Below are 25344 nucleotides of genomic sequence, written 5' to 3'. Positions count from 1 at the left end.
GCTTTTTGCAACATCTTAATATAAATCACCAAGGGAGATTTGTGAACTCAGGAGAGTGCACCCTCCATGGAAAGCAAGCCAGGCAAGCTTTTGAAGCAGAGCAATCTGGTTTTGTGTTATAGATTCACCAGTTACCAACTTGGTGCTTTTAGCCAATGCACATAATTTTTTTTAAGAACCTCAGTTTCCTCATCTATAAAAAGTATGAGAATAAGACATTATGCATGGGATTGTGGGGATGAAGGGTGTCAAGCATAACATGTCAAGCACAGTTCCTGAATCACATGGAATAATCATGAATTTTGTTATCTTCTCCCTTCCTTTCCATGAATTGAACTATTAAATATTTAGGGAATGTCTTATAGAAAAATGGAAGTGTATAAAAAAAATAATAAAAGTTAAGTGCATTAATAAAAATGTAAGTAAATAAGGAGAATAGTTTGATTGATGATCATTCTACAAATCATGGTTAATGATGCTTTGTTCCAAAAGCTATATATATTAGTCTTTAGACAAAGCTTCAGTTCATAACCTGTACATTCATTAAACCTGAAATAGGCAAATGGATTGCTCTCAAAAGTCAATAGACTGAAGAGAATCACTTCTTAAGGAACATTTTTTATTTGTTATTGGCCCATTTGGACCTCAAGGATAAAAGATACTACTTATCAACTAATTTATACAATGATGAGAGAGATAATATAATGGATGAGAGAGCCAAGAGGAAAAATTATTTCAATAGGTTCAAATAATGGACCCAAACTAACCAGATAAAATTTAATAGAAATCAAAGTCAAGACCTGCGCTTAGGTTCATGCTATTAATTCTATACATAAGAGAGAAAAGACTTGTCCAGAACATGATTCATATGAAACCTATCTTGGAATTTTTGTTGACCAAATGAGCTTATAACATGAATTGATTTTGAAAAATAATCAGAGCGGGAGATAAGGGAGTAAAAAAGGAGTTGGGGCAGTGGGAGATTTTTAAAGGTTTGTATTATTTTTTCTACTAGTATTTATTTAACATCATCTAGTTGAGTATTATACCAATCAAATCTTTCTTTCTTTTTTTTTTATGTTTGTCAATGTTCCCAAAGTCTTTGAGCTAATAGATGTGTTCGCCTTTGTCCCTGAGCCAAAATTCTGTCTCCTTCTGCTTGTTATGTTTTAGTAAATACACCTCTTTAGCTGCCCAATGAGGGCAAGGGAGTTTGTGCTGTAAAATGCAGAGGAGATATTTTGTTGTTTTCATGCAATTTGCATGTGTGCACATCTAGGAAAATGGGAGATGGTGTTCAGGTCCCAAGCATGGAATTTTTTTTTTTGCCCCAAATGAGATTCTCCAAACGTTCCAGTCAACTCTTTGCTCTGACATTTTCCTACTCATTGAAATTTCTGGGATTCTATCATCCTTTGAGGATGCTCAGTGTGCTCACTGTGGGCCTGGAGAGTGCATCTGTGAATATTTGTTGCAGCCATGGTCACTGGCTGTTCTAGTTAGGTGAGCAGTGCAGAGCTCTATGTATATAATTGTGAATGCCACAACCATCACTACCTATTTTGGTGCTCAAGATGAGTCACCTTCTAAAACAACTAGCCCTTTACCCTACTCAGTGACATGCTGCCATCTAGAGTCTTGTATCTGGCCAAAGAATGTCTACAAATTGGCCGTGGCTGCCTATCCCCCTTGCCCCACCTCATGGACGTGTGGCTTCCAAAGTCAAACACACACACAAACAAATGAAACCATGCAACCTGACTTCGGTGTCTTTTCAATATTCAGTAGAGAAATATTGGATTTTTCTGAAGCTCATTGAATCTTCTCTTCTTCTATCTATCTTGTAGGGTACCACACCACAGGTGAGGGAAAGAAAGTCTTAGTGTTACAGGCTTTTTTCTTCTCTACTGGTGAGACTATTCTTTTAGAATGGTGAGACTAATTTTTCAGAAAGTTAGTCAGGAAAAGTAATATTGATATAGAAGTCATTAATAGAAAGGTTTTCCTTTCGGATTTGTGCACATATATGTGGGGGAAGGGTGGGGGTCCAAAGCAGCACAAAACTTCATGTATGGCACCAGTGTAACCTTGCTCTGTAAATTTGCTTCCATCATCAGATCTTCCATATCCTTAAAATTATGCACTTCATGGTGAGAGTAATCTCTCTTCTTGGATACCTGAAATTATCTTCAGCCACCGTGTCAAGTCCCCTAGTGATAGGAGCAGATTCCATTGAAGACATTTGGTCAAGATCACATTTCCACGCTTCCTCAATGGACATCTGTTGTCCCTTAGTAATCCTGAATTACCAAATAAAGTAATCATAGACACATCAGTGGACATATCTGCACATTCATCTTTTATTGAACTCCCTCTTGTTAAGTCACAGGAGTATTTCCTTCCAGAAGACAATGACAAAAGTGCCATCAAGATGATTGAATGGGCTGAAGGCCAAGCCCTCTGAGGAACATTTGTATGAATGGAGGACATTTCCTTTGTAGAAGTGAAGAAGTGAAGACAGTAGACATGGCGATTATCTTTGTATACATGAGGGGATGATGTATATAGTGGATTGCTGTTTAACTTCAGAGGGAAGAGCTCAGATTCAGAAATAGAAGTTTTAGGGAGACCGATGAAATAACAGGTTTAAAATAGCCAGAGCTCTTTAAATACTGAATTCAGCTGTCCTTGTGAAGCAGTGGATTCCCAATTATCAAAATCGTATAAACAGGGCTGTCTGAGAGAAATTTGATAGTGGTGAGAGAGCTACATGTGTAACAGAGGTTTCCTTCAAACTGAAGGCTCTATAATTCCATGAGTCTAGATCCAGGGATGCTGTTACCATATTTCCATCTCTCACACCTTTTTAAAAGGTTTGCTCTTCCTTTAACTATTTCTGGCATCTATCTCCAATCCTTAGGTTTCTATGCTCAATAATATGAATAATTTAAATGAGTAAGCTGAATGGATGGTATTACACTCTTAGGTACATTTCTCAACCAGGCCTGTTTCTTCACTTTGAAAAAAAATGCAACATTGCTTTCGGCAATTACTTTATGACTGTACCTTCCTCTGAGTGGGAGGATGCTGAATAAGGAAAAAAAAGTCATTAAATATAGGAAGTGGCACTAAAGTTGTTTTTATTTGTTGATTCATGAATCTAGGCATATGTATGTTTGCTAATATAACCTGTGGATTAGAAAAACTCATCATTCGTAAATGTTTTATTTCAGTGACTTTGATTATTCACAATTACATGGAACCAAAACTTGCCAGGGTAAAACATAAGAGTCATTCTTAACTTGATTGGTAGTGAAGTAAGACATTCCGAAGATGTACTTCTTTTCTGTTTGAGTGATATTTTACTCTTGATTAAGAATTCGTCAATAGAAATCAAATTTCCCAAATCTGTCTATTAAGATGCCACTTCTTCCAGCTTTTAAAAATGTACATAGAACTTAGCAAGTAATTATTACATAGGAATGTTGCTTTATGCTGTTTCCTTTTTCACTTAAATAAAATTTCATTTAGGAGGAAGATGTCAAAATATGTCTTCCATATGATATCATTTAAAAGCAAATAAAATCTAAAGAAGACATAATTGAAAATTGACTGCCCGATTTCTGGAAACATGAAAAAGAATATCATAGTCATAGCCTAAAGATATTTCCCAACACTCATGGCATAAAATTTATGTAGCTCTCAAAAACTTCCAGAATGTAGGAAGGTATCTGATCATTTACTCAATAAACTTTGTTAAGTCTTGAATAAATTCACTCAGCATTATTACAGTTGAATTTCCTTTTTGGAGGGGAAATTTTCAGTGTTCTTGAATTTTAGGGTGATGTTCTTTTCATGGAAAACAGAAAACAGACACAGTACATTATGAGACAAAAGCGAAATTCTCAAGCTATCACAGTAATTAGATTCATTAATTATAATTAGAGATTTGGGAGACAACCTTCATAGATTAATCTGCCACAGTTTAGGGAATTGCAACTAACTGTGGCCTTAGACCTAGGTTTATATAGATAAAAATAATGCAATATTGTAGAATTTGTACTATCACATTTTATGTGCTAAGTACTTACAGGGTTCTTCGTTTTAAAATAGTTTCCTTTTTTTTTCTCTCTCTCTCTAAGTAATGTAGATGGATATTACACACTATGGTAGTAAATATTCCATATACAATGCCTATATGGTTATTTAGATTATTTGAATGGAAATTGAAATAAATAGGTGGTCTGCCGTATCTATACTAAGGTAATAGTATTTAGAAGAAATAGAATGTTGTTTTTAATACTCTAAAATTAGAAATCCAGTAAGTAATAAATTCTGATAGGTAGTCCAGACCTAGCTCAGACCTCTATAATGTTTGAGCTGACTAGGTAAGTCAGTACAGCTCTCAAATGTGCAGTTGGCAAGGTGCCCCGACCAGAGTCAGAAAACATGCAATATTCAGAGAAACGAACATGTAGAATTCTAGAAAACTGAACAGAATTGCAGTCATAAGCTCACAGGGATAATACAATCTTGTTTTCAGAAACAATTTAGGCAGACAATTAAGTGAACTTGCACATAGGGTTGACTCCAGAGTAGGAACTTTTCTAGTGTCAAAATGTAATTCTAGGTACTTGATGACAGAAAGCATTTCAGAGGAGGTAAAATACAGAAAATAGTGTTTTCCACACACATACACCAACATATTGAGATGGGAGACATTACAGTATTCAATTATTTCCTTGTATTTTTATTTCCCACTCAGGAGTTGTTTTGAGAAAATACCCATGTAGTAGTTAATTTTGATGACTGAATTGATGGATTGTGGGCTGAGGACAAGGAAACACTTCTCGTCTCTGGGATGTCTATTCCGAATTACAAACAAATGTATTCCTTTTCATCATTAATGTATAGCCTTTGCTGCTAGTCCCTAGAGCTTTACATTGAGAGTAGTTTGAAGCACAATTTAATTTAAAAACATCTGTGCCATTGCAATAGAAATGATACATAAAGTTTTTCAGGACACACTCAAGGAAGTAAGCGAGAAAGAGCAGGAGAAAGGAGAATTTAGCAGCACTTTCTTTTCTCCTGTGCATTAATTGGAGGGTCTTGGGGGACGGCTGGGGAAAAGAGTGCAGCTACACTAACACTATGGGCTGGAAATTCTGCCACATATCCATTGAGAGAAAAATGCCTTAAAAATATTTTTCAAATGATTTAGAGTTGGCTAAATCCGATGCATGTTTTTACCATGAATTTTCCATTTAAAATGTTAAAAAAAATAGGGTTTTAAAAAGAAAATGTAACCATATGTTACTGATTCATTCACACTTATCATATTGTTTTGTGTGAGCAAGCTGGTGTCCAAAATAATTTAGTTTTTTTTCAACCAGGAAGTCACATTTTTACAGCACCAAAAAGGACCTTGAACCTGGAAAGTTTCAAATTTCATTTTAAACTCAGAACCCAAGGAATTTGAGTGGGTTCTAAACTTGGCAATGTGCCTTCACCCTAGTTAACATATTGATGGAGTTACATATTCACGAACATATGGGTTAAAAGTGGAGCTGTTAATTCTGTTTTGATATTGATGCTAGATATATTCATTTTGACTTCCTAGTTTGTTTGCCACGAGGAAACAATCAGCCACTTATTTTGTTATTTAAAAAACTTTACATATCGACCCATATCCTTAAATATACAATAAGTGTTATCAAATATGTAACAAAGCTGGTGTATGGAAAATGCATAATTTTCCCTAAGGGTTATTTGCTAATATGGAACACAGGCCTCTAAAATGTGATGAAAGGGAGGACTGTGGAACAATGGGTCATGATGGCTAATTTTATGGGGAACACATGCATACAATGTAATTTAAAACACATGCTAGAGCAGTTATAGTAAAAGGCTCAGAGAATTAGAATGGAATTCTGCTTCATAAAAAAAGAAAACAGTTCCCTCTTTCTCCCGACAAAATTGCATTTCTCCTCTAGGAAAGAGATCCCATTCACTAATGCTTTAGCAATTGCAAGGCCCACCCGCGAGCTCACGTCTATTCTCCCAATCTCCTCTTCCAGATATGGCCCATCCTCTGTGGTTGACTGTTCAGAGATATGACATGACATTGATAGCAAACAGTCTAATATGTGTCTGGCATCTTTTTAGTGCAATATTTATTAACTGTTCTTCAAAACTAAAATATAGTGTGCTATTTGTTTAATCTGTGTCTTAAGCAATGTACTATAGTCTATTAACATAGGAACTTTAAGGGAGAGGAACAGATCATTCTGTCCATTCTGTTTCTAGACAGATGCTTTAGGCTTACTTAAGGTGCAAGCCTAAAGCAAGTCAGACTGTTGAATGTACTGTTTTGAAGATCTTCAGGAGTGATAAGACTATAACCTTGGAAGCAACTGGTTGCAGTAATATAATCACCAGCTTTTTATTCATGCTTCTCGACTCCAAAAGAAAACAACAAAAAGAAAATTCTTTCTCTTACTGTGATTTAAGCTTATTTTCTCTTCCTTTATTTAATCTTTTATGAAGATGAAGAACAATTTGTTGGTAACTTCATCAGAACTCCTCATATCCTTACATATAAATGTTAATCATCAAAGTTCAAAGTAATTTTGGAAAATTTTGTTGACATTATTCTTATAAAAACTTTTTTTAGAAAATATGGGTTCATGTCACTGATCTCAGATTTTCTCTGCAGATAATCTATTCCAGTTTATTTCATCTTTTCACGTTTTATTTAAGAAGTCATCAGTGAATAATGGTGTATATTGCTTTTAATCCACAAACCTGCAAGCTAGAGTAATTGTTAAGATAAGGGTTTGACTGATATGGAAAAGACAACAGGATCTATCTTCTGCTAGAATAATCAGACTGTGTCAAGTACCTTTCTAGCTGGGCTGGTTTCTCCAGCTTCTGATTTTCATCCAGTGGTCTCCATGTCGGTCGTTCTCTGACCAACATGCCACTATAGGTCACACCCCCTCCAGTGTCCTCAATCTCATGGCTTCAAAAAGGAAGTGGATTTTATACTCACTTGGTGCTCTCCTATAATGCACCTACAGCCTCAGGGCTCCAATTCTGCCCAGAACTTTTACTTATATAAGTGAACAACATTGACTTTTTCTAATCTGTTTATCAACTTTGTAACTTTATGGACCTGTTATTACTGTTTTAAAAATTTTTTGTTGACGTAGAGTATTTGCAACAAGAACGGAAAAATGACATAATTGGGTTTGAGATCATCACGGCTAAAATTTTTAGTGTATTTATTTTCAATTCTTTTCCATCTACATGGTTTACCTAGAAGTGATCAATTTTGTTGTGGAGCTCTTTAATGTAACATGTCAATGCATTAGTTTTCTCATCTGACTAAAATATTTTTAAAGACTTGACTTTTAAAAATATTCACTCTGTAATATTTCATTTACTTACAGATTCCATCCTTGTTGAAATCTTTAATTCCTTCCAATTTTTTTTTTCATTTGTGGAATTATAAGATCAAAGTATGAAGCTCTTTCATTCTGCTTACTATTAACAAATCCCTTTCAAAACAAAGTTGCTCAATTTATTCTTCTACGTGATATGTAGTAGAAACTAGCTTGTCATATGCTCACCAGCACTTGGTGATCATAGTTTGTATAATTTTCTATTTTGAAAAAGGAAAGAAAGTGTCTTTCACTGTATCTCTTTTATTACCAGTAAGGGGAATAACTTTTCAAGTAGTTATCATTTGCATTTTTTTTCTTAAATTTTGGGTCCATATCCTTTGCAAATTTTCCAATTCATGCTTTCATGTTTTTACTTATTTAATTGTTAAGTATGTGTGTGTTTCTGTACCTGTATATACTATGCATATATTTTTTATATAAATCTTTCCCACTGTTTTTTATCGGCATGTTTTTATTTTGAAAAACTGAGGGTCTTACTCTTTATGCAGTGAAGTTCTTCATTTTTTTCCTCTGTGAGCTTCGGCTGGTTTCATGTTTCAAAAGATTTTTTTCTCAGGAATTTTTTTTTTTATTTTAATTGGTGTACTTGTCGTACTTGCTACTGTCCATCACAGGCTAGATGCACTTCAAGACCAAGAACTTTGGTTTACTTATTTCTTCTTTCTCAATATTTGTTGACTAGCAGAATTCCTAGAAAAAGAGTAATGTCTAATTACATTTTTGGCAAAATCTGGAAACGATGTCATCGTATTTTCCTCTAGGTTTTAAACAATGAATAGGATTTCATTTAAGAATTAAATGGGGCCATTGAAAAGCCGTGGCAAACAGAGGGAAAGTAATGGATAGAGATTGGTCAAAATTTTGGTGCATGGGTAATGAAAACTAAAAAGGTAGAAAAGTCAGAGAAACTGTACCTGGAGTAAATATTTCTTGCACTTGTCTGAATTTTTATGTAGTTAATTAAAATTATTTTTGCAGTGGGATATAGTAATACATAGCTTTTTCTTAGGGTAATTTAGTGTGGTGGGCACAATTCTGTAATGACCCCTAAAGCCCATCCCCTTCCTTTCTGCTTCTCCTGCCAGGTGTTCATGTCCTACATAGTCTCCTTCTCTTCACTGTAGGAGGGATCGACCTACGAATATGGTAAGAGTCATTTCATGACTATGTTACACTACATGGCCAAGGTGAAGGGATTTTAAAGATGGAATCAAGGTCCCTAATTAGTTTAAAAGAGGGCTGAGGCCTTCCCTGAGATCAGATACCCCGTTTCCTCTTGCTCTTGGAGAAATAAACCACCATGAGATCTATCACTGCAAGGAAATGAATTCTGCCAAACATGTCAGCTTGGAAGAGGATCCTGAGCCCTGGATGGGGATATGGCCCTGACCAACACCTGAATTGCAGCCTTGTGGGGCCCTGAGCAGAGGACCCAGTTAAGCCATGCTCAGACTGCTAATCCCTGGGAGCTATGAAGTAGCTGCTAAATTTGTGAGAAGTTGTTATGCAGCAATGGGAAATGAATACACTTGGAAATATCTATCAAATGTATTAGAGAATTTGTAAATACTTTTATATGAGAATTTAAAGTTTAGTATAACCTAAGAAATAATTATAATTTCTACTTAGCTGTGAAAATGTTCAAGTGTTTATAAAAGTGAAAAACTAGAAATTTCTTAGTTGATACAAGCACAATAGTTAAGTATTGGGCTTTAGGGACAGAGATGGTGTACTGATACATGTATTTATTGCCTCTTTCCCAACCCCGTCCCCCACCCCCGACAAGTTCCACTGAGAATAATGAATGAAGTCCATCAAAGAAAACAGAATATGAGATGTCATTGGAAACTAATTGTGACACAAATTTGGAAAATAGTAAATAGTTAAAGTATATTTACAGACTTAACCAAGAGGGGTAAGGGGTTAATGTACGAGGTTCTGAAGGGCCCTGACCTTCCCAATAACTACTCTGGATGCTTGAAGTCATAGAAGTTCCATTCAAATCTTCAAAATTGGACCAAAGATATTTTCTGTGCAGAATTCTATATCCAACCAAAATAAATATAAAGGCAAAACAAATACCTTAGACATCTAAGGATCCAAGCATACTTTCTTAGGTAGCTATTAGAGAATGTGCTACAGCAAAACGAATGCGTTAACTAAGGAAGAACAAATTACAGTATCTACGCAAGAGCTGACTTCAGAGAAAGTGCCAGTGTGGCAACTTCGCATACATGGCATGAGAGTGAGCAATTCAGACAGAAACCTAGGAATGAAGAGCTCTAGAAGCAAAACCTTTGGGGAGAAAATGGAGTGAGCCTTGTTATAAAGGATGATATGATGGATTATTTGGAAGAGATATGTAACAAGTCATGTAAGTGAAAGAAATATACCATTTAGTAGATAAGGGATTGATTGCATAAATCATGGTATAACCATACAGTGGAATACTATGTAGACATTTAAAAGAATGTGGGCAAATCTGTATGTACTGATAAGGAACATATCCCAAACACATTATGAATGAAAAGACAAGGTAAGGAACATATACGGTATGATTCCATTACTATTTTTTTTTAAAAGACAGATACACATACTTCTTTAGTTATCTTCTATATCCAGAGACTAACTCTTGAAGGGTCTATAATAATCTGGTAATTGTTGCTGTGGTAAGGGGAAATGGAGAGTCAGGGAAAGAGCTCAATCAATGAACTGATAAAAATAAACATGGAACAAATTAATAAATGAAAATAAATAAATAAATAAATAAATAAATAAATAAAACTAATAAATGTATGGTGTATTTTTATATTAACATTATGTAATGAGAAGTTATATAATAATATGGAATATGTTATCTATAGATTATAAGTAAAAACATATTACAAAATAAAACTTCTTGTCATTCAAGTTTTTTTATGTTTATTTATTTATTTTGAGAGAAAGAGAGAGTGCATGGGGTGAGGAGTGGAGAGGAAGAGTGAGAGGGAGAGAGAAATCCCATCAGGAGTCGATCTCACAAACCAAGAGATCATGACCTGAGCTGAAATCAACAGTCAGACACTTAACCCACTGAGCCACCCAGGTGCCTCTTTAAATTCAAGTTTTATAAATGTATCGATGTATAAAAAAAAAGTAGGGAGGTATAAACACAAAAATAATAACAGTGGTTCTTTTCAGGTAATGACATTTAAAAAAAAATTTTTCTTCATATTACTTTTTTATTTTATTTTATTTTTAAAGTTTGTTTATTTTGAGAGAGAGAGTAGGGAGGGGCAGAGAGAAAGAAAGAGAGAGAGAAAATCTCACGCAGGCTCTGCACTCCCAGTGCAGAGCCCCACACGAGTATTGAACCCGTGAACAATGAGATCATGATCTGAGCTGAAATCAAGAGCCAGGCGCTTAACCGACTGAGCCACCCAGAGGCCCCTATATTATTTTAAATATGAGAAAAAGATTGTAAAATTGAACATGGGCAGGGCAAATGCTTAAATGTCTTTTAAAAATAGATTAGACTACCTGTTTTAGTAACCACCTTTTCAGTCTTTGTCTTATAATTTGTTTTAATATATCAATATCAAACATATTTGAAAACCTGTTTTTAGCGGCATGATCCTAAAATGGCACGATACTTGAGGAATACCAAGGCATTCTTTTACCCAAAGGGAATTACAGTCTAGCTGAGGAAATAAGATACATGTGAAATAACTACAATACTATATATTGAATGCCTGAGAGAGTGAATAGTTTAGATATTTCAAATTTTATAGGAAGGAAAGATCACTGTTGCCCAGAGAAGTATAGTCAACCTTGAGTAATGGGTAAGAATTAGAGGGGAAAAAGGAAAGAAAAGAACCTTCCTGGTAGAAAATTACCCGGAGGAAAGGAATAGAGTAAGTGCGTTACAGGGGCCACTTTCATTCTCAGAGCAGAGACTTGGATGGTAATGATAGAATCTCTTCCAACGTTCAAAGTGGCTTTGCATAAATTGTCTCAGGTGTCATACAGGCAGAGTGAGGGATAGCCCGGACCCTGCAGGCTGACAGGTAGGTCTTCACATCTTAGCTCTGCCACCACAAGATGCGGCCGAAAGAAAGTCAACTTTTAAGGCGATAGGGCCTAATGTGAGGTTTGCTGTGAGGGGTAAAGGAGGGAACATGGGGAAAATGTCCACCACTGTGCCTGACACACCGGAGTTGTGAAGAGAGGTTGGTTCCCTGCTTTTGGCTTCCCGTGTTGGCCTCATGACATCTGTGTGGAGTCACAGGTAGAATGATCAGCCTCATTTTGTGGGCAAGAAATCCAAATCTCAAGGGTGTTAACTTTCGTACAACTCATTGAAGCTAATAAGTAGCAGACTTGCATTGTCTGAATTTTAGGTCAGTGACCAGTCCGTGATGAGTAAAACTTTATATATATATAAAGAAAATTGTGATGCGGGATGTTTTTCAGTGGAGATCAGTGTTTAGTCCTCAGGAGGACATAAGATGCTGTTTCTCTGGATGAATTCACCACAATCCAGTCTGTTCCTCGATTTTGTAGGCTCATAAACATGATTTTCTGAGCACATAGCGGGAGTCTATTAACCTTTCAGGAACAAACTCACATTAATTAACTTCACAAGGGAAATTCCTTAAGAAGAAGACTTTTTCTTAAGAACGCTTTCTCAGTAAACCTAGCGCCTAGCACAGGATCTGGAACCAAACAGAGCGTCACCGCGTTTCATTTTGTCGTTAAGACCAGAATGCTAATTTTTAAATTTATAATAAAAATATAAATGTCAAAGTCTTGGATACTCATACTGTTTGAATAAAGAAAAAAAATATATAAAACCAAATAAGACTCCGCTTTCTGAGCCTGGCGTTCAGAGCAAGGAACATTTAGCCTTTCAAAAATTAATGGCGATGGTCCTGATGCACTCGTCCCCCCAAGAGAGATGCCTGGAATTTCTCCCTTGCATGGGCCCACACACCTTATTCTTAATGGCTTTACATGTCTCTGATCACATCCATCCTGCATTGATTTTCTAGTTTAACTTTGAGATGACACCTCGCTTTCAAGATCTACAGCATGGTTTGCTGCCTGCGCTCAGTCTGATAAAGTGGTTTCAACCTTCTTTTGCCTCTGAAAGCAAACAGTGGGTAACATTCACTCATTGGCATAGTGGTTATAAAGCCTCCCTTTACCTCCCATTCAGAGAAGGATATCAGAGTACAGCTGAGCGAGAGTTATTTCAGGATAACCTTGACTTCGCTCTAACTTACAAACAAAAGTAAATCATTTGCAAACTTTGAACTATTAATAGTAACACATTACTTGCCACAGAGCTCACAACAGATTGTGACATACCGTTGGATCTTGACCTCCGTGTCTAGTGGAGAGAGTAAGTGCTGTTTTGATTTCTTGGATTTCTCATATTTAAGAGGACAATAACACACATAACCCGCAAGTTTTAATTTGACTTACAAGTCATAGGGAGTAGATTTTGTATCACAAGGAATACTTCTTTCCTTAAATTCTTAGAGAAAGGAAGAATTGGATCAACTCTTTACCAGTGAGGTATTTTTCCTATTCCCAGAAGAGGATAAGGAGGGCATATATATTATTCTAATAAAAATAATAAATCTAAGTTATCTTTTTAGAAAACAAAAAGAAGAAAGAAAAGGGGGAAGGAAAGTAAACAACTTCCATATTCCGAGGCTCTTTCTGCTTTAAGAAGACTAAATATAAACCCACAGTATTCCTTTTTTCCATTAACTAGAGAACTTCTAATTCTAGCAGAAGTATGAGCGATGATCATTTAGCTTTGAGCAGTACTTTGTGTTTTCTCATCCTCCACTTGCATTTGTGGGTCAAAAGAGAAGTCATTAGGGACTTGTATTTCCTGTCTCATCTTTTCCTTCCTCCTTTCTTAAAACTTTGTGGGAAATCAACTTTATAAAATACTGAAGAGGGCCATGTGCATTAACTTCTGAAAAGTCCTCCATAATTCTTGCTTATCTGTTTCCAAGTAAACTTTTCTCCCAGGGCAAAGACCAGAATGAATCTTGGTACAGAAGAGAAAAGTCAGTATTTGCAACATTTCATCGTATTTCTCTTAATCAAAAGTGGGTTACTATTGTTTTACTTTTCTTGTCTATTTATAACCATTTCTTGGAATACTGTCTGTTCTCTGTCTATTCCCTACCCGACTGATAATTCCTTGGAGAAAAAATTTAACTGACTTTATTTACCAAACTTCATCACTGTTGGTATCTGTATCTACACCTTCTGCAATTCCATTTTTTCTCTCTGAGATGTAAAATGGTTCATTTGAATAAAGAATTATCTTCACCTGAGAATGTAGAGATTAAAATATCTTCTTGTCTCAAGAATGTAGTGTAAGGTTATTGCCTAGTAAGTAGTTCAGGACCTTGGCCTTTTTTTCTTCTTCAAGGTTGATTCCTCTACTGCAGTGTCTGGGTGGATGTGGCTGACAGGTGGCATTGCCTCATGGCTATTCCTAACAGCTAATGAAATAAAAATAAGACTTTATAGGATTTCCTGGGACAAGCACTGAAGGATGCAAGGGAATATCGTATTACATAAGACCAAGGAAATGTTTCTCTCTGTTATAGTGAAAAAAGTAATAATAGGTATTGAAAAGGCTGCGAGTTTTAATGATATTTTGCCATTCCTTATATATTTTTTTATTTTTTCATAGTTAAGTGACTCCTGAGGAAAAAAGGACAGAAATTTGAGGCAAATTAAGAAAAATAGAGGAAGACACATGGAGTACCAGGATGCAGGGTGAGAAGACCCACATCTCCATGTACTTAGGGGCAATGCTCTTTCATACGCAAAGGCCATCAAGGTGCTCAGTGAAGAGCATTCCTTCAGAAACAGAAGAGTCCTGAGATTGAGGCTTCCTTTTAAGGCACTTGTTTTAGATGACTTTTTCCTCTGCCATTTCTAAAGATATCAGAAATATATGATCTTAGAGTTTGAAGCAAAAACAGACATGTTTAACTGAACCAGTTCAGCACCTGTCCCTAGGGCTTTCCTGACAGAGACCTCACTATGGCCCTGATTTAGCCTAAGGGCAGTTCTAAATAACTTGGACAGATTTGTAGGCAGTGTCTTTGAGACGACATTTAAGGACACCAACCCAAATCTACCCACAACTGGTTTTAACACCACAGTAACTTTACAAGGAAGGTGGGGACTCTAGGGCTTATCACTTTCGTCTATGGCTTTCATCCCAGTCAACTTCATGCATCAACCAAAATGCGATATTTCTGATAACCAGTATTTGACTATTCAGTTATATTTCTCCTGCTGTTGACCTGTTCCCCCTTGACTTTCTGTGCGATTGCTCCTAAACATGTTCCTTCTCTTTCACTGTAAACCTCTATTCTTTCATAAATAAATTGATAGTGCACCTCAGCCTCTTCATTCAGTACTCTCTCCTTGTTCTTACCAAAATCTTGCTGTCCCTCAAGGTCACTCTTTCTGTTTACAGCTGTTTTGAAAAAATTCCTCCTTCTCCCATGCTCCATGTCTCATGCCCATAAATGCTGGGATATGACACTCTTGAACCCTAGAAGATTCAGACTCAACACATTTACAGCGTGAATGAAGCTGACCCAGTTGTAATACTCAGTCAAGGATGTGATGTATTAGAAAACAAATGTCTCATGTAAATATGGCAGGTGCCTTGGAGCTAAAGAAGGTTCTACCATTCAGGTCTGTAAGTACACTTTGCCAGATCTTTCAGTTTTTCCAAAGGAGTCAGAGAGTCAGGTTTTATTGGTGATATATTTATATTTTAAATGTTGGCAAAAAATTTAAAATGTATGAACACTGTGGGATAATAACACTAACTTATAGGCTAAACATGTCCTGTAGCCTGCATGTTTATCACAGTTATTCTACCCTTTCTTTATCAACTCCTACAATATTCCTCTCTCATCTATTTACCAAGCCCTTCTTCCTCTAACACTATATGAAGTTTGGTTTTATTAACTTCATCAACTTTAATCTTGACCTGTGGAGTGGCCATCTAACTCTGTGTGCAGATTTTTACTCTATACAACTTGCCTGTTACTCTGCACATCATTTCCTTTCATCTATAGCTGGAGGAGGCAGCTTTTTTTTTTTTAAAGGCCAGATAGTAAATATAGGATTCTCCCCTTATCCACTATTTCACTTTCTGTGGTTTTAGTTACCCACAGTCAACCATGGTCCGAAAGCAGATGATTCTCCTAACAAATCTCCAGAAAGTCAATAGAAGCCTAATGCTGTGTCACAGTGTCCATATCACCTACCTCACTTCATCTTATCTTGTAGGCATTATCTTACAGCATCACAAGAAAGAGAGTGAAGACAGTATAATAAGGTATTTTGAGACAAAAGGACCACATCCACATAAATTTCATTACAATATATTGTTATAATTGTTCTTTGATTATTGATTCTTGTTAATCTCTTACTGTGCCTAATTTATATACTAAACTTTATCACAGGTATGTATGAATAGGAAATAGCATAGTGTATATAGAGTTCAGTACTATCCATAGTTACAGGCATCCCCTTGGGGTCTTGGAACATATTCTTCACAGATAAGAGGTGGCTATTATATTGTTGACTTTGTGGGACATATAGTATGTTGCAACAACTCCGCTGTCCCATTGTAGCATAAAAATAGTCATAGGCAATACACAAATTGAGTGTAGCTATGTTCCAATATAGCTTTAGTTACAAAAACTATTGGTAGGTTGGACTTGGCCAGTGAGTTGAGTCATTGGTAGCTTGCTGACCCTTGACCTCAAAGATGAAGACAGAGTTCCTTAGCTTGGAGTCTAAGACCCAGCATGGTTTGTCTCCTGTCTTCTTTTCCAGCTTTATCACTTATTCTTTTCCCAGTGAGTTAGATTAGATTTTATCTAATTAGATTAGATTACATGATATTAGATTACAATTACTATTTATTCAGCCCTTTCTATATGTCTGTTACTATTCTAAAGTGTTCATTTACATTAAAGTTTTTAAAGGACAAAAAAAAACCCACAAGAAACAAGAGATAGGAAACATCATTTTATAGGTGAACAAATTGAGCCACAGAGAGATTAATTGTTTTGCTCAAGGCCACACAGAAAATAAGTAGAAAAGCTAATACTTGAACCCAGACAGTCTGGTTTCAGTGGTTGCGCTCTTAACCACTCCACCATCCAGCCTTTCTGAGGTCTTCCCAATACCCTTGAACTAGATCAAGTGTTTCTCCTTTGGCAAGACTTCCATTACTCCACTCCCTGACACTGATGAAGTTGAGATGCTTCCTGTTTTGGGGTGTAAAATCATTTTCTAGATATACTGGTCACTGTGCTTTTAAAATTTTCTCAGTAATTGTCTATTTTGAAACTAGTGATTTCTCTCAGGTCAAGGTTTACGGGTTATTTGTGCTCGCACACTTCCTGCTATAGTATGTGCTCAATAATTGTTTGCTGAGTTGAATTCAAAGGTTGACTTATCCTAGAGTTTTCACTACTTCTGATTTATGCATCCGTTCCTATTTTGCTGGACGTGACGTTTAGAGTCTTGGTTTGGTGTGCCTCAGAAATGGAGCTTGAGATACAGGTTAATGTGTGAGTAATTTATCTGGGCAGAGAAGAAAGCAGTGGTAGGAGAAGGGGAAAGTGGGACAACGAAGAAAAGCAGCCAATGAAGTGTGCGTTATCAAGGATCCTAGACTATGGTCCACCAGAGCTTAATTCTGCCGGGGGAGCGCTGAAAGCTGGCACAGAACACGTGCCTCAGAGTTCATCTACCCAAGGGAGAAGGTTACTGGGGTATTTATACACCAATTCCTTTCATTCATTGCTTGAAGTCTACTTCCAGGGAAAGTTAATACACAAACATACCCAGAATGCCGCACAAGGGGGCCACGTGAGTTTTGTCAGCTTGAGGAAGCCCTCTGGCAAAGAAGTACAGGTCCTGCAAGCCCACCCAGTGTGTCCTATCGTGTGTGAGGACTGCCATATATGGGCAGGATACCCACAGCATCTGCTCGAGCTTCTCTTCCAACTACTGAAATCGATTGTAAGGTGAGGAGATCGTTTCTCTCTTTCCTCTTTGGTAAACCGAGACTCTTAAAGGTGTCTATAGAGATAGAATCTTTCATAATAATTACAGTAATCCCTGTTTCATGATGTGTATGAGGAAAAGATCGTCCCTGCCATTTTTCAGACTAGGTGACCTCTACGGTGCACTGGCAAGTATCTCTGCTTACCTCCTGGGACTACCTTCCAAGACTGACTTCAGTCCCAGATCTTTGACTTGTGGCACATTTGGATATTTTCTTGACGCAAGAGCTGTTGCACTGCCATTTCTTTCACAACTATTGCTTTTGTCTAAGGCAAAACTTTCAGTTGCTATTTATAATAGATATTGTTATGGTTTACTCAACATTCTAGGTGTTCAAATAGATTCATGGAGGAATAAGACATAATGGTTGCCTTTAAGAGTGTACAGAGGGGTGGCTCAGTCGGTTAGGTGTCTGACTTCCGCTCAGGCCATGATCTCACAATTCGTGGGTTCGAGCCCCATGTCGGGCTCTGTGCTGACAGCTCAGAGCCTGGAGCCTGCTTCAGATTCTGTGTGTGTCTCTCTCTCTGCCCCTCCCCTGCTCGTGCTCTGTCTGTCTCTTTCTCTCAAAAGTAAATAAACATTAAAAAATTTAAGTGCACAGAGAAGTGCCCAGGATAAATACTTAAAATTGAATATAATGACTGTTGAAAAAGAGAAAAATGCAAAGTCAAAGAGGGTATGGTGGAAGGATTGACTAGGTCCCTTATAAGAAAAAAAAAATGTAATTGAGGATAATGTAAATTTACCCTAAAGTAAAAGGAATTCTTTGTCGTTTGAGTATCTCAAAGTCATGCTATGGGCTGGCTTTCAAGTTTTTAATTTTTTAAAACAACACTGTTTTGGAATAAGAATCCTTAAGCTGAGACCTCCTTCTTAGAGGCTGACAGTGGAAAGACCATTAAGGCTTTTTCTTATTCAGGTCTTGAAATAAGATGGCCTCAGCTGGCAGGGAGCAGAGAGAAGGGATTGAGAAGACTCAACAGGTGTGATGGACAAGAACAGGGTATTGGGTACTTGAGAAGACAGAGAAGAGGCAGAGATGGACGGGTACATGTTGAGGCTGAGATTTTGAGCTTGGGAAACTGAGCAAATGGTCTCCTATCTACTCAAGATAAGACAGCCATGCAGATGGCAGGAGGCTATGAGGTCAGCCTGGACGAGATGGAGGCTGAAAGTGCTTGGGGCTCCTCCAGGTAGAGCTGTACACAGACATGAAACTCACACCACTACACCCACTTAGGGATTAATTATTCTGGCAGAGGATTCAGAAAATAGCGATTATGATAATAGTGGTGATAATGACAACAATAAATATTTCCATTTCCACAGTAGTGGGAATGCAGGTTATTGTTTTAGGAATTTCTCACACTGCTTGGCAGGATTCTTGTCACACCAGAAGATACCCATCGTTTTGGATAGCCTCATGTTGCTTCGTTCTCAGCCTTTGCGGGCCTTCTTAGTACAAGAAAATTTGAAGTTCAGGAACAATAATAAAAGTCCAAAAAGGATTATGCCTACAGATGGATATGGAAGCTGAACACTGTTAAAATCATCATCCCCCCTCCCCCTGCCCCAGAGTATCTCATTCCATTTATTTTGGCTGGCATGGTAGAGAAGGTTTTCCTTTTTGCACATTGGATTCATTTCATATCTAATATGTGCGAGACCCTCCACACACATTGTTTCCAGTTCTCCCAGCCTGCTGCTGTTTTGCCTGCAAGGAAATTGAAATTGAAACTGCTCTGAGTACCTTGGTGTGTCCATGGCCTTGGCTGACTTCTTTTCTCCAATATTCCCAAATGTTACTGGCAGGATCACATCTTAGCAACAGGTGTTCCCCGCAGTTGGTAAAGAACGGAGGTGGAACCCAGGCCCGTTCATTCCCTCTGCTATGCCATGTGGCCCTCCATTCATTACCTACTGTGTAACTGTTAGCACCTGTACTCTCCATTATCTGTATTACTGTGTTTGTCAAGTTTCTCCAGAGAAACAGAATACATGCATGCATACATATAAGTATAATTTGTCATAAGGAATTGGCTCATCTGATTATGGAGGCTTACAACTCCCAAGATCTGCAGTTGGAAAGAGGGAGACCTGGAAGATTCGATGTTCCAGCTGAAGCATTCAGTCCTGAGAATTTCCTTTTTATGCCGCCTTTCTGGGCTATTCAAGCCTTCAACTGATTGCGTCAGGTCCACCTGCGTTGAGGAGAGCAATCTGCTTTACTCACCGTGTTAATTCAAATGTTAATCACTTCCAAAAACTTCCTTACAGACACACCCAGGAAGCTTGACCAACTATCTTGGTGAGTATCTAGGTTGATACTGAGGCCCAGTCAAGTTGACACATAAGATTAACCATCACACATTCAACTTCTTTCAGCCCTTTATTTCATGCTCAGCTTCTAGCTTGTCTGATTTTGTTCACTTGGGTGCTCTCAATCTCTCTGACAACTCAGTTCATTCAGAAAATGTGCAATATTTTTTAAAAAAAGAGGGAAAAAGGAGGACCATTTAGTTGCCTTTCTCTTGACATCACGTTCTGTTTTGCCCTCTTCTCTCTGGAAATAAAGCTGGGAGAATAAAACTCTTTCTGTCTTCTCTATCTCTCTACCTCTCTCTATTGATCTCTTTGTCTCTTTCTTCTCTGTCTCTCTTGCTCTCTCTCTCTCTCTCTCTGTGTGTCTCTGTCTCTCACCCTTTCAAGCTTGAAATTTGGCTATCCTTCATCCCATTGATGTGTCCTTTTACTGCATCTTTTAATATTCATCCTATTACATTAACATGTTTAAAGTGCTTTATGTTTTATATTGGTCTTCCCTATGCATTTATCACATTTATTTTTCAAAACAACCTCTCCTCATTAATAACTAACACTTTACGGAGTCAAAATGAAAGCCTTTTTTGCCATTGGCAAAGAGCAGAAGAGCCAGGATTGGGACTCAAGATTTTATCTGTCTTCAAAGCTTCTGCAGTTTTTATTACATTATCTTATCTCAATAAACTATTCTATATGGCAGTCTCAATGTGCTTTGGAAGCCCTAAAAAAAAAAAAGAATGATAATGACAATTTGTTGAACTTCATTTTGTTAGGAAGTAAAAATGTAATACCATTCAGAATATTGGCAACTCAGTAAATGAACAATCAGTAAGTGCATTCATTTGAAGACTTGCTAAGTATCATGGAAGGTCTTCCAGTGTGTCCCCAAACTGTAATTATTAGACTTTATGGAGGCTGGGATAAGAACAAAAATATTAATTATAATGCATTACAAACTTACAAATTATACATAATAAACTAGAAACAATATATATGAATACTATCACAGCATATGTATTAGGTAATATTTTGCTATTAATCAAAGTGTTTTTTAAATCCCATGCTTTCTTTGTTGTCACAAACTGTCTGTATTCCCATCGGTTCAGGTTTATTACTGTCCTGACACAGAAAGGATCTTTCCAAACCAAAGAAGGATGATGCGATACACGTAGCTTTTAAAGAGAAAGATTTGTAAAGAAAACTTGGTTCCCTAAACCAATGTAAAAAGATCTGTGGAGCATAATCAAGAGTTAGAGATAGGACTTCTATATTTTGATTAGAATGCACTGCTCCCTGGTATTCCCATTCATGGGATATTGGGAATTGAGGATACAGTGAATCTTTATTCCATTCCTTGAGTGAAGCTTGGGAGGACAGCAAGCATCATAGACAATTATTCTGCACCAACATGGTACAATAAGAGTAGGGTAGAAAATGCAGAAAGTCATGTCCTACCTGGACCTCTTTTTTGGGGGAAGTTACAGATGCACCCCACCTAACAGCTTATTAAGGTCAGTAAATTAATGGGGCATCAGGGCTAAGAGACCAGGTTCCCTGAAAGCAGAGTCTAAAACAAAACTTTGTGTTCATATGATTTATTGAGCAATGTTCATCAGGAAAAATCTATGAGAGAATTATAGACTAAAATAGTGTTCCCCGAAGATGGCATTGTTAACATGTGACGGAAGGCCTGTGGGTCAGCAGGCATTTCAGCAGATGAGAGCACAAAAGGTGGCTGACAGTGATCTTAATGAAACATGGATACATTTCAATGAATTCCAGTAGGGATTGCTGCAGACTATATGTCATCCACACTCCTTCCAAAGTATCGATATGCTAATTGAAGAAGAAAAATGCAATTTAAGAGAAAGTGAGGGGCTTAGGGAGAAGGAAAATCAACTGGCTCTACTTAAGACAACTTTACTGAAGTATAATTTACATGCCACAAAATGCACCCATTACAAGTTTAGAATTGAATGATATTTGGTAAATTTGTAAAGCTGAGAAATCCTCCACAAGTCAATTTAAGAAAAGTTTCTCCATCCCCAATCTTTTTTTTGCTACATGCTTACAGTTAATCCTCAGGCAGCCACTAAGCTGCTTTCTGTATCTATAGATTCACCTAGGGTTTTTTGGGGGAATTCCACATAAATTGAATTATATAATATGTCGTCTCTCATATCTTGATTCTTCCAATTAGCGTAAGTTTTAGATAATTCATATTGTAGATATTTCATCAATTCTTCGCTTTTATTGCTGAAGAGTATTCATTGTGTAGATATACCACATTTTCTTTATCCATTCGTCAGATGATGGGCATTTAGATTCTTTCTAGTTTTTGGCTATTATGAATAGTGCTGCTATGAACATTCACGCACAAGTATTTACATGGACATACGTTTTCATTTCTCTTGAAATGAAGGTAGATACCTAGGAGTGGAATTGCTGATTGGAATGGTATGTTTGTTTAAGTTTAACTTACTGAGAAATTGCTAAACTGTTTTCCACCAGCAATGTATGAGGCTTCTAGATTTTCCATGTACTTGCCAACACTAGACTTTGAGTTATTGTGATGATACCCACCCTTGTAGGTATGTAGTTGTATCCCTTATGATTTTAATTAACATTTTCAAAATGACTTATGGTGTTGAGTATCTTTATATGTGCTTACCAGTCATTTTTTAATGTGTTGCTGGATTCAGTTTGCTAGCATTTTTCTTATGGGTTGTTCTACACCTGTGTTCATGAAGCATAGTGGTCTGCTATTTTCTTAGGTTGACTTTTTCTGACTTTGGTATCAGGATTTTCTGGGTCATAGAATGAGTGGAGAAGTATTTCCTCCCTCTATATTTTTAGAAAGTGTTCATGTAAAGTTGATATTATTTTATCTTAAAATATTTGGTAGAAATCATGATTGAAACGGTCTAGGTCTGAGCTTTTTTTGTGGGAAAATTTGTAACTATCACTTTTATTGCTTTACTTGCTATAGATTTAGTTAGAGTATCTATTTCTTCTTTAGTTTGAAAATTTGTGTCTTTCTAGGACATTGTCCGTAAATACATAAATTGTTTAATCTATTGATATTGTGATGTTCACATTACCCTTTATTTTAATTTCAGTAGAGTTAATAGCAATGTCTCTTCTTTCATAACTGATTTTGGTGACTTTTGTTTTCTTTCTCTTCCTCTCTGTCTGTTGACCAATACGGCTAAAGATTTATCCATGTTGTAATCTTTTTAATGACCCAAGTTCTTATTTCCTATTTATTTCTGTATTGTTTTTCTTTTTCTATTTCATAATTTTCTGCTCTGATTTATTATTATTTATTTTCTGCTCCGGTTTATTATTATTATTCCCTCCATTCAGCTTATTTTGTATTAAATTAGCACTTCGTTTTCTAGATTCTTAAGGAGAAAGTTTAGATCATTAATTTGAGGCTTTTTCTTTTTTTTTTTTTCTAAAAGAGGTATTAAAGCTATAAATTCACTCTAAGCATTGATTCACATCCACCACAATATTTTGATGTACTGGCACATTGTTTTTGTTTTCATTCACTTCAAATTATTTTCTAATTTCCTTTAGTTTCCTTTACAGATATTTCTCCAGGTGTTTTCTATTGTTGATTTCTAGTTTTATTCCACAGTTACTGTAGAACATGTTTCGAATGCTTTTGAATTTTTTTATTATTATTAATTTTATTTATTTTTTTTTTTTTTGAGAGAGAGAGAGAGCACATGAGTGGGGGAGAGGTGCACAGGGAGAGAAAGAAAATATTAAGCATACTCCACAGTCAGCACAGAGCCCAACAAGGGACTTGAAACCTTGGGATCATGAAATAGTTGGACACTCAACCGAGACACCCAGGGAGTCCTGTTTTTTAATTCTTTTAAATTTATTGAGACTTGTTTCATGTCCTAGCATTTGGTCTCTCCTGGAAGATGTTCTGTGTGTGTGTGTGTGTGTGTGTGTGTGTGTGTGTGTGTGTATTAATTTATTTTTGAGACGGAGAGAGATAGAGACAGAGACAGAGAACGAGCTGGGGAAGGGTAGAGAGAGAAAGATACACACACACAGAATCCAAAGCAAGCTCCAGGCTCTGAGCTATCAGCACAGGGTCACCCAGGTGCTCCTCTTGGGAGAATGTTTTATGTGTTCTTGAAAAGAAAGAATATTTTAGGGGTTTTGGGTAGAGTCTTTCATAAATGTCAGTTAAGTCAAGTTAGTTGATAAGTTATGCAAGTCTTCTTTATCTGTGATGATTTTCCATGTTGTTACATCAGTTTGAGAATGGAATATTGAAATTTGTTTGTTTTCTGCTTGTAACTTGTCATATTTTTTTCCCTCTGTTCTACCTTTTGTGCTAACAAATATTTAGTGTCTTATTTTAATTGCTTTGTTGATTGTTTATGCCTTTCAGTTATTTTTTAAGCAGTTGCTCTAAGGATTACAATATGCATTTTAACTTATATAGGGTCTACCTAGGCAATGTAATTCCAGTAAAATATAGCCATTTAATGCTAATAAAATGTAGCTACTTTCCTCTACTATTTCTTCACCATTTTTGTGTTATTCTTTTTGTATATACTATATATAAGTATAAGCTTAAGTTAGAGTATTATAATTATTGTTTGATATAATGTTATATCTTTTGTAAAAAGTATAAGGAAGGAAAGCATAGTTTATGCAATCTTTTACATTTATCTGCATTTCTATTTCTTTTTAATTTTTTTTAATGTTTATTTATTTTTGAGAGACAGCATGAACAGGGGAGGGGAGAGAGAAAGAGGGAGACACAGAATCCGAAGCGGGCTTCAGTCTCTGAGCTGTCAGCACAGAGCCCTACACGGGGCTTGAACCCACGAGCCATGAGATCATGACCTGAGCCGAAGTCGGATGCCCAACCAACTGAGCCACCCAGGTGCCCCTACATTTTTATTTCTGATGCTCTTTGTTTTTCCTTGTGGATTCCAGTTATCATCTGCTGTCATTTCATCCATTAGAATTTCTTGTGGTGAAGGCCCAGTAGTATTTATTTCTGTTTCAGTCTTTGTTCAAGTCAGAATGTCTATACTTGGCCTTTATTTTTGAAGGATAGAATTGCTGGTTATAGTGTTCTTTGTTAAGTATAATATTCTCCCAGTGGTTAAAATATTTTATTCCACTGTCTTCTAGCATTATATCTGTTGAGAAATTATCTATTCATCTTATTGTTCTGTGCATGTTGTTTTTTCCTTTGTTTTCAAGGTTTCCTTTTCTCCTTTGGCTTTCAACAGTTTGACTATGGTGTGTTTAGTTGTGAATCTGTGCTTATCCTAATCAGGCATCATTGAACTTCTTGGATCTATGGATTAATATTTTAAAATTAAATTTGTAAAATTCCTGTTCATTATTTCTTTAAATTTTTTTTTTTTTGCTTTTATATTCATTTATT

At 36.5% G+C, this 25344-nt stretch overlaps 1 long non-coding RNA gene across 1 annotated transcript in view; it reads left to right on the top strand.

The window, feature by feature from the left end:
* LOC113598464 (uncharacterized) overlaps window positions 1-19847 on the top strand; it is a 42052-nt gene extending 22205 nt beyond the window's left edge. The window contains exon 4 of the long non-coding RNA XR_008298306.1: window positions 14170-19847. This is a non-coding gene — a long non-coding RNA (uncharacterized LOC113598464). The remainder of the gene's footprint in view (window positions 1-14169) is intronic.
* The last annotated feature ends 5497 nt before the right edge of the window (window positions 19848-25344 follow it).

The sequence above is a fragment of the Acinonyx jubatus genome, chromosome B2, assembly GCF_027475565.1.
Source record: "Acinonyx jubatus isolate Ajub_Pintada_27869175 chromosome B2, VMU_Ajub_asm_v1.0, whole genome shotgun sequence".
Classification (NCBI taxonomy): domain Eukaryota; kingdom Metazoa; phylum Chordata; class Mammalia; order Carnivora; family Felidae; genus Acinonyx; species Acinonyx jubatus.
The sequence above is the reverse complement of the archived record's forward strand: the minus strand, read 5'-3'. Positions and strand labels throughout refer to the sequence as shown.